The sequence below is a fragment of the Apium graveolens genome, chromosome 7 (genome assembly GCF_009905375.1).
Source record: "Apium graveolens cultivar Ventura chromosome 7, ASM990537v1, whole genome shotgun sequence".
In the NCBI taxonomy this organism is placed as follows: Eukaryota; Viridiplantae; Streptophyta; class Magnoliopsida; order Apiales; family Apiaceae; genus Apium; species Apium graveolens.
This window is the reverse complement of record NC_133653.1, coordinates 196,047,202-196,058,773: the sequence shown is the minus strand read 5'-3', so window position 1 is coordinate 196,058,773 and position 11,572 is coordinate 196,047,202.

Genomic DNA, 11,572 nt, shown 5'->3' with positions numbered 1-11,572 from the left:
CTAGCCATTTGGCACCTAGCCACAACAATTAGCAATGAAATCCAATTTTCTCCAATTTCTAAAAATCCATGTAATTTAAAAAACCAATTATACCGCGACAAACAAATAAACCATGACTATGATCTAGCACTTAAGCAACCTATAAGACTTAGTGAAATACAAGTGTCTCTAGCATGCAAATCAACTTAATATGACTTAACATCTCTAAACAACATCACTACACTAGCATCAATATCACAAGTCAACTAGAAAAATTATCTAAGGGATCATGTTATAATGCAAATGCATGAAAACTATATGAATAAAATAACATGAAACTATCAAAAAAAACTATATGGCAAAATATGCAACTATATGAACTAAAAATTATCATGAATATGCAACTATATGAGACTCACACAAAAAACATATTCCTTCAACTACTACCCCCAAACTTACAATATTCACTGTCCTCAGTGAAGGTAATAGAAAGGAATTTAGGCATACCTAATCAGAATCAGGATTCTCACCCTTAACGGGTGGATGTCAGGTGGTCCAGAGGTGCATACAAGGAATCCTCACCAAAACTGGCCACTGGATATCAACACTGTGGCTCTAAAAGCTGTCCCAAATGCTGGGTGAGATCACATGCGAACCTACTATGGATGTCGTGCATCATATCCATCCTCCCCGCCAAACACCTGTACTGTATCATGCTCATGCCAGCTCCCATATCAGCTCCTTCCTCCTCCTTATGTGCCTGCTGTGATGGCCCTGCCTCATCTCCTAGCTGAGATCTCCATGCAGTTCTGCTCGCCTGAGTGGCCCCAGTAGCTGGCCTTCCACCAGGTAGGTGGTCAAAAGTATAACCAATCCCCTTCAGATCGGCTTGCCTCCATATCATTCCTGCATCGTAGCCAAAGTAGTGCTTTCAATAGAAGCACTCGAGATCTACAACTGCTCGTGTGCGGGCCAATGAACACCAACTACCAACGTACAGCTTCGTCACCACGGACGCATACGGAATAGCCCCGTAGTACTCCCCCTCAAAAACTTCAGAATTCTCTGATAATCACCATCCCCAAATCTATATAATCGCCCTAAAGAATGCCCATAACAGCCGTGCTTGCTCCACAGTAATCTCATGCACATGTGAAGATGGCATGATGTTAGCACATATAAAAGCGTTCCATGCACGGGAAAACTTGTTTATTCTGGAAGCCGGAATGTAGAATACCCGATCGTGCCTCTCTTGATCTTTCATTGAGTATCGGGCTGGCACAGAGTACAACAATAAGATCCAGATCAAAGTCCTCTAGAGTCTTATCGTTCCAGGTGTCATGCCCGGGCTTCCTCGCGGGCTGCTCAATCGCAGTCCTGATAGCCTTTGCACTATACTCCACCGTCCTCCCTAGAACCATTGTTGTAACACCCCCAGATCCGGGGTCGGGGATCCGGGTTGTCACGGTCTTTCTTTCCACAATAGCACTTCACTTAATTAATAATAAATAACCTCATACTGTGACCCCACACTAACACACACCACAACCCGTTATAGTCTCAGAGATGAATTGAAATAAGTACAAGGTCTTTGAATCCACAATTTAAAATTAGTACAACCCAAATGATTACTTGATAATTTACAGTTAATTGCCATTATCTGCCACAAGTTATAATTATACATAATTTGATTCTCAAAAGTAGATGGTCTAAACTACAATGGATCTACCTCTGCAGCTATAGCGCTACAACATCAGCGGGAAGACGCGGGACGCTTCCACGCGCTTGCGCGGGGTCTGCTGGAGTCTGGCCATCTCTCCTAACTGTTGTTGTGTGATGAAGAAATAAAGGCAAGAGTGAGCCTTACAGCTCGCAAGATAATATGTATAGTGATAACATAATATAAGTATCTAAATGGATACTTAATAGCATCTCTATCATATGCAAGATAATTACTTGCTAGATATAAGTAAAAACAAGGAATGAAGTTACCAATACTTCACCACACTTATATCATATAAAGTTACTTGAACTGCCACCGTTCAAAGTATTATAAGTTTTAAGAAAAACATCCCATAGATGAGACCACAAGTTAAGACTTGAATAGATTCAATCTTTGAAATATTATTGAATGAAAAAGTTATGAGATACTTTATTTAGTCCCGATATATATATATATCCACATATATATATCACCGAAAACATTTCCTGGAACCTCTGTTATGTGAAGTATGAACAGAGTTCGAAACATCCATGAATTTTGGAAAGGAAAAGAATTTTGGCATAAACCCGATATCTTGCTGATCAGGCAAAGATACCATAAGTAACCTTTTCTACTAGTAGATGGATGAATTCCTCACCGGTCATCACCCTGGCCGCATTAGGACCTCGCGCTAGACCGTACCCCGGCCCCTCACACGTGATGGGCTGCCACCCAGCCACTTACACAATAATAGACCGTACCCCGCCTGTCGCTTATGCCGACTCAATGAGATGGGCTTACTTCCCGAATGTTGGGCAAGTAATCATTCATTTACCAAATCTGCACCTCGTTGCGAATATAAATACACCACAGAGCCGGATTCCCCAGGTTTTGAGCGAGTATTTAAATCCCCTTAAAAAGGAAGATCTTAAATATAAAAATGAGTTTTGGGATCCGCTCTGACTTTTAAAAATCATTTTGAAGACTCGAAAACACTTTAAAGAGTGTTTGGAGTAAGACTGATTTAATGAAGTAAATCAGTCCCCAGAATTTTTAGAAATGACTGAATATTATTATTTAATATAATATTCCCATAAAGAATAATCTTTATAAAAATAATAGAAGTAGAAGTATTAAAACTTATACTTGAAATAAACATTAAATAACCAAAGATATACTTATATGAAAGTATTATCTTTAGTTGAATAATCGAAAATAAGTTTGATTATTAACACCTTATTCTTTAATAAAATAAAGAATATAATTCAGCACATAATCGGAGTCATAGATCCTCAAATGAATATTTAAATAATATTCATAATAATATAAAGGAGTCATAAGTCCTCGAATGAATATCCAAATAATATTCAGATAATTAAATAAAAGAGTCATAAGCCCTCGAATAATATTCGAAATAATATTCAAATATAAAATAGAGTTTAAAGTTATCGAATAAATCTTATTCGATTAATAGTTTGGAAAACTATAACCATATATATATATAAATATATATATAAATAAATATCCATATCCATATATATAAAATCTACTCGGGATCCTCGACTCCCGGTTTTTGAAAACATTTTTACCTTTGAGTCCCTATACTAAGGGTATATGCAAGATACAACTATCCTCTAGCATAGGTATTATCAAATAAACCAACAGATATATATCTCAAGAATATAAAACAGGCATGCATATATACCATATCACATGCTACAATATATCGCAACATTTGCTAAATAACAATCATGCAATATCACAAGATAATGCATATACATACATTTACATCACAACAACAGTGTATCGGATAGAATACTTGCCTGAGCGACTTGGGGGTGAGAAAGGCTCGGGACGAGTCTGGTAACCTATAAACAACAAGTAAGTTGGAATTAAACCAAAATCACTTGTAAATCTATACTTTAACTAACTTAGACTCTAACGCTTGTTTTGCGCTCACCGATTTGCTTAAGTCACTCGGGTACCCTCGGCTCCATCATTTTTAATAATTTAATCTTTACGAGTTTTAAAGCGATTCCTTCGCGAATGACTTACCAACTGCCTAACACACTTACCATAAATGTTTCACACATTAATTAACCCTTTTTGGTCTTTAACCTATGTTTCAAAGTAAGGCGAGGGAAAAAGTTTCGTTCGCGAAACGCCGTTACTTGAAACGGTCGTTTCTCTTAAACCGTAAATCGGAATCGAACGAACTACATATCAAAACGAAGCTCGTAACATGAGCTATCTAAACATGGCAGTGGTCACAATTTAGCAGGGGGTTCTCGGGTCCTAATGCTATGCACAAAAACAGTCCAAAGAAAATCGGACGTTACGACGGCTATGTTTACGTGATTTCCAAATTTTAACCCATTCACAAACAACCCAAATCAACCTCAAATCCAACATACAACCATCCTCCATCCTTATCACATCATAACAACCCCAACCAATTCAATTTAATCTTTCATACTTATGCTTAAACCTAACTTTAATCATACTTAAGTTTCTTTAAATCAAAACCACAAAATTACCATTTCATTTCACTACCATTCCAAATCTCAAACTCTAATCATAACAACAACTACAATAACATCCTACTCATCAAAATCACCTTATAATATATATGAACCTAGGGTTTGAAAATGGTATACCTTCCTTGGATTGGTGGGTGGAGCTAGGAAGCCTTAAGAAGCTTGGAGAAGCCTTAGGAAAGCTTGGATCTTCAAGAAAAACAAGAAAAAGTTCAAGTTAAAAACTTGAAAACACTATTCATTGTCTTCTTCATTGATTAAATGAAGAAGCTAGAGAAAGAATTAATGGCTTAAACTCATGATATAGCCATAACTAAGCATAAAGATGGTTAGGGAATTTTCTTACCAATTAAGGATGCTTGGATCTTGATTTTGAAAATTTTAGCCTTGAAAAAGTGTAAAAAGCCGAGAGCTAGGTGATGAACAAATGCCTTGGTTGATTTTTTGATTTTTTGATGAAATGATTTGCTAGCTTGGTTGGCTTGGTTTTGTTTTTGATTTAGCAAATTACTACCTTGCCCTTGAATTTGTGTGGTCCTTAATCAACCACACCTCCCTTCTTCCCATGTCATGCTTACCTCATCCCCATGATGTCATCCTTCCTTCCTTGTCTTCTTTCTATTGGTTGGATGACATCACTCCCATTAATCCCTTTAATTAACTTCCTAATCGTTTGCCTAATGACCGCTGATCTGTTATACGGTTCGCTTAACTTTCGTTCTCGTTTATCGTTTGAAGGATCATACCCGGGATCTTATTACTTAGGTTCCCTTAACCTTTCTCAATACATTATATTCCTTTTTATGATCCTCTATTATAATCCTTTAATTTAAATCCTTTTTATCCTGTTACCTTATACTCAATTCTCTCCGTATCTTATGGATTTCCGGGAAAAACCAAAGTGTTCGGAATTGGGTTCTGACGATATTTACATACACTTATATACTTCATAGAGTACTAATAAAATCCCAGAATATCCATAACAGAACCCCTACATAGTGTGGCGTGAAAAGTTTTCTCATTCAGCTAAAACACTATTCACAAGGGTTACAAAATGTTGAAAAATTTTGGGGTTATTACAGTCTCCCCTCCTTAAAAGGATTCCGTCCCGGAATCAAACAGAAAACAATTGGGGGTACTTTTCTAGCATTGCGCTCTCTAGTTCCCAAGTCGATTCTTCCACATTATGATTCTGCCATAGTACTCTGACTAGCTTGATCACTTTGTTCCGAAGCACCTGCTCCTTCTTATCCATAATCCTTACTGGCTTCTCCACGTAAGTTAGATCTGGCTGCATATCCACCTGCTCGTACTCCACTATGTGCCTGGCATCCCGATGATATCTCCTTAGCATTGACACATGGAACACATTATGAACTTGTTGCAAATTAGGGGGTAGGGCTAGCTCGTAAGCTAACTTTCCAATCCGTCTTAATATCTCAAAAGGTCCAATATATCTTGGGCTTAGTTTTCCTTTCTTTCCGAACCTCATTAATCCCTTCCAAGGGGATACTTTCAACAGTACTAAGTCCCCTACTTCATATTCCTTGTCCTTTCGGGCTAGGTCTGCATATTTCTTCTGTCTGTCTTGGGCTGCTACAAGTCGCCCTCTGATAAGATCCACTATATCTTTGGTCCTTTGGACCACTTCGGGTCCGAGCATCTTCCGCTCTCCTACTTCATCCCAGTATAAGGGAGATCGACACCTTCTTCTGTACAAGGCCTCATAAGGCGGCATCCCGATGCTAGCATGAAAGCTATTGTTATAAGAAAACTCGATCAACGGCAGGTGATCATCCCAACTTCCTTTAAGGTCTATTGCACATGCTCTCAACATATCCTCTAGTGTCTGGATGGTCCTTTCACTCTGTCCATCCGTCTGGGGATGGTACGCGGTGCTCATATTTAACTTGGTCCCCGCACATTCCTGAAAGCTCCTCCAAAATCTGGAGTTGAACCTTGGGTCTCGGTCTGAGACAATGGACGCTGGGACTCCATGTCGCGTCACTATTTCCTTAAGGTAAATGTCCACCAGTCTATTGACTGTGTATCTCTCGTTGATAGGAATGAAATGAGCTGACTTTGTCAGTCGGTCTATAATTACCCAAATGGCGTCGTGATTGGCTTTCGTCCTTGGCAAGCCTACAATAAAATCCATCGCTATCTGTTCCCATTTCCATTCGGGAATCTCCAGGGGTCGCAAAAGTCCACTGGGTCTCTGGTGCTCTGCCTTTACTCTTTGGCAAGTCAAACACTTGTTCACCCATTCTGCTACGTCCCTCTTCATGTTGGGCCACCAGTAATATTCCTTCAAATCCCTATACATCTTGGTACTTCCCGGGTGAATGGAATACCTTGAACTATGGCTTTCATCCAAAATCTCATCTTTAAGTTCTTGAACATTCAGAACCCAAATTCGGTAGGAGTACCTCATTATCCCTTTATCATCTTTCTCAGTATGGATCTCTTCTCCAGTCATTGACTCTCTGTCTTCATTCATTGTTTTCTCCTGGCACAATCTGATCTTTTCCAATAATTCTGGCTACATTGAGATCTCGAAAAGCTTTTCAGTTCCGGTTCCGGTTACCTTTACCTCTATTTCCATTTTCTCAAAATCCCTTATCAATTCTTCCGAAGTCGTTATCATTCTGAGTCTTTCCTTTCTACTAAGGGCATCAGCCACCACATTGGCTTTCCCTGGATGATAGAGAATCTCACAATCGTAGTCCTTGATTAGTTCTAACCATCTCCTCTGGCGCATGTTGAGCTCTTTCTGCGTAAATATGTACTTGAGGCTCTTATGGTCTGTGAAAATCTCGCACTTCTCTCCATACAAGTAGTGCCTCCAAATTTTTAAAGCAAATACTATTGCCGCGAGCTCAAGGTCATGAGTAGGATATCTAACCTCGTATTCCTTCAGTTGTCTCGACGCATACGCAATGACTTTACCGTACTGCATAAGCACACATCCTAATCCTTTGTGCGATGCGTCACTATATATCACAAAATCTCCTTTTCCATCCGGCAATGCCAATACCGGAGCCGTTATCAACCTTTTCTTTAATTCCTGAAAACTGTTCTCGCATTTCTCCGTCCATTCAAACTTCTCTGTCTTACGAGTAAGTCGTGTCAAAGGGGCTGCGATCTTTGCAAAGTCCTGCACAAATCTACGATAGTAGCCGGCCAATCCTATGAAACTCCTTACCTCTGTGGGTGTGGTTGGCCTTTCCCAATTTGAGACCGCCTCTATCTTGGAGGGGTCGACCAATACTCCTTCTTTATTGATCACATGTCCTAAAAACTGTACTTCATTCCGCCAGAATTCACACTTCGAGAATTTGGCATATAACTGCTCCTCTCTGAGTATTCCTAGAGCTATCCTCAAATGCTCTACATGTTCTGCCTCAGTCCTTGAGTAGATCAAAATATCATCGATAAAAACTATCACACACTTGTCCAAGTACTTCTTAAATACTCTATTCATTAAATCCATGAAAGCTGCTGGGGCGTTGGTTAATCCAAAGGACATTACCAAGAACTCATAATGCCCATACCTGGTACGGAACGCTGTCTTGGAAATATCTTCGGGTTTAATCTTTAGTTGGTGATATCCAGTTCTCAGGTCAATCTTGGAAAAATAAACAGCATCCTTTAGCTGGTCGAACAGATCGTCTATTCTAGGTAATGGGTACCTGTTCTTTATGGTTAGCTTGTTCAACTCTCGATAGTCTATGCACAACCTCATGCTCCCATCTTTCTTCTTAACAAATAAAACTGGTGCTCCCCACGGGGACACACTGGGTCTTATCATACCCTTATCCAAGAGTTCCTGCAATTGGATAGCTAATTCCTTCATTTCTAACGGGGCTAACCGGTAAGGTGCTTTTGAAACTGGCGCCGTCCCTGGGGCCAACTCAATAGCAAATTCAATCACTCTATCGGGTGGTAATCCCGGAAGGTCTTGGGGGAATACATCCTCAAATTCGTTGACTACTGGAATATCTTGTAAGTTGGGCACCTCCTTCTGCGTGTCCACCACATAGGCTAGGTAGGCCTCACTTCCTTTTCGTAGCATCCTTTTGGCCTGAGCCATGGTCAAAAATTTCTGCGTCTGCCTTTTTCCTCTAAATATAATTTATTTCTTCCCGGGGATATTTAACTTAACTTTCTTCCCTTTACAGTCTATCTGAGCATCGTTGCTAGATAGCCAGTCCATTCCTAAAATTACATCAAACTCCCCTAATTTAAAAGGAATCAGATCAACACTGAAAGATTGCTCCCCTATGCCTATCTCGCAGGCGGGGTGAATCTGGTTAACAGGAATAATTTCATGATTGGCTATTTCTACTTGTAAGGGTTCTATCAAAGGTTTAGCCTTAAGTCTTAACCTACGCGCAAAGTCCTTTGATATAAAAGATTTAGTTGCTCCCGAATCAAATAAAACATTTGCACTGACTGAATTTAGAGAAAGGGTACCTGCTATCACATCTGAATCTTTCATAGCATCCTGGACTGTCATGTTGAAAGTCCTCGCAGTAGGTGGCTTATTGGAAGCAGCCCTGCTTGCTCCCGAAGCTGCTGGTTTGTTCATTGGGCATTCCTTCTTCCAATGACCCGAGCGTCCACACTGATGACAATTGGTGGTTGGAACGACAGCAGGGGTTAATGATGGGCACTTATTTGAATAGTGGCCCTCCCGACCGCACTTAAAACAGGTTACTGGCCTTTCCTTACACTCCCCAGTGTGATTCCTTCCACATCTGTTACAGGCTGGCAATGGGGGTCGAGACTGGTTGGAATAGGACATTCTTGACTTCTGGCCGCCCTGGCTCACACTCACACTCATTGGTCGCTTAAACCCAGTGTTCCTTCCTGGAAGGGACACTGCTCCTCGATTAAACCTAGTTGGGAAGCTCCTTCCTGCGGAACCTCCACCCATGCTCATACTTTTCCTCTTTATTCCTTTCTTCTCTCTTTCCTTCTGCATCTGCTCACTTCCAACTTCTACAATCGTTGCTTTTTGCACCAGAGTGGCATAGTCCGTAAGCTCAAGGATTGCCACCCTATTCTGAATCCATGGTTTCAGTCCCTGCTGAAACCTCCTAGCTTTCTTTTCCTCAGTGCTCACAAACTCCGGCACAAACCTTGATAATTCAGTAAATTTCGCTTCGTACTCTGCTACAGACAAGTCATTCTGCTTTAGCTCCAAGAACTTGAGCTCCATCTGGTTTTCCATAAACCTCGGGAAATACTTTCCCAGAAACAACTGACTAAATCTCTCCCAGGTTATAATAGCATCTGTCTCCATGTTTTTCTTGGCCTCCCACCAGTAGTTAGCTTCTCCTTTCAGAAGGTAGGTAGCAAATACAGTTTTCTGTGCCTCATCGATACTCAAAATCTCAAAAGATTTCTCCATTTCCTTTAACCATGCCCTTGCCTCAACTGGGTCGGCTGATCCGTGGAACTCAGGGGGCTTAAGGGACTTAAAAGCCCTGAAAGAGTTTGCCACTGCATTGTTACTTCCTTGAGGGGGTGGGTTGGGTTGACGTTCCAAATTCTGTCTTAGGAGTTGCATAAACTGGCCCATGGGATCCATGCCTGGGTTTGGTACTGGTTGCTCAACCTCGGTTTCTCCTTCTTCAGCCTCTATCTCGAATCCCTCAACATCATACGTTTCCTCTTCCTCTTCATACAGGGAGTCATCCTATTCCACATAATCCTCATCTTCCTCTTCACTGTGTTCTTGGTTTCTATTGTCCTGATTATGGCTTCCCTGGTCCTCAGACCCAGGGTTCGCCCTAGTTCCAATCTTTCTTGGCGGCATGATTCTGATAAATAATAAAAAAAAAACAATTTTTGGGAAAATTCAACGTTAGGTCACAATCATATACAACATTGTGCCTTGCACAGCTCTTATAATGGGGAGAACGTATATCGCAATTCTATTATTTTAAGAAAGTTCTAATACGAAGTGCAGTAATAATAATAAAACAGTGATCCCGTCACTATGGAACTGAACCGAAAGGGAACAAATATATACATAATGCAAGAAATACATAGTTTGATCTGGTCAAAAGTACAACAGTGCTACAGTCATCTGTCCCAAAAGTGATACACAAGAGTCTATCTGTCTAGTCAGAAAAAGGGATGCTATATACAAGTCAACTATCCCGGAAAATTGGCTCTTACTAAGGCCTCGGCTAACTAGACAACTAGACTATTCCATCATCAATCCTGAATCACACACCGGAACGGGTCAGCTCCCAAACCCTTTCCATCGCGCGACGGAAGATATAGTCGGCCTGCCGCCTGGAGATCCTACCATGCCTGTCCCCCTGGAGAGATCTGAGTCTCGCTCGGGACGTGAGCTCTATCCCCGTAAGCTCCCTCCTCAAGGATCGGGGTATAGAAGCCCTGGTCTCATAAGCTCGGGTACGCCTACCCGCCCTCTCTGCATCCAACTCCCTCCTGGCCTCATCCAGTCGGGCCTCGGCAACAGCCACTCGGGTCCTCAAAACATCCTGAACATATCCATGAGCTAACGAAGACTGTCTCTGGGCAGGGTCAAGAGGTGGTGAATCCGGAGCCGCTGAGGGTGCCTCCTCGGTCTGCCTAGGCTCGGAAGTATGGGTCTCTGAGCTGTCATCATCAGGAATCCAAGATAGTGGTGGAGGGGTAGGGGCTCTGACCACCGGAAGTGTGGGTAAAGGGATACCATCATACACTACCATAGGTCCAACACACTCCTCAGCTACTGGGACCTCATCCGGGTCCTCCTCATCTGAAATAGCAATGACCTCCGTCTCTGACTCCTCTGAGGGGTCCTCCTCATCCTCCTCCATCTCAGGCTCCTCCTGATCCTCAACATCTAGCAGTGCCTCATCATGCTCACGCTCGTACATCTCAGGGTCCTCCATCTCAGGCGCCTACACATTAAACGAGCTAAGTTACTATCATGATACTTATAAGGGTTCCCGTAAGGGTTTTAGCTGTCAGTACTACTTTAAGTAGTCCGACCATGAACTTGGCAAGAGTTCTTATTATCTTTGTGAGTTTATTATTTTATCGTCGCATCATCTCTGAGGTTTATAACGCTTAGCTCTGATACCATTTCTGTAACACCCCCAGATCCGGGGTCGGGGATCCGAGTTGTCACGGTCTTTCTTTCCACAATATCACTTCACTTAATTAATAATAAATAACCTCATACTGTGACCCCACACTAACACACACCACAACCCGTTATAGTCTCAGAGATGAAATTGAAATAAGTACAAGTCTTTGAATCCACAATTTAAAATTATTACAACCCAAAATGATTACTTGATAATTTACAGTTAATTGCCATTATCTG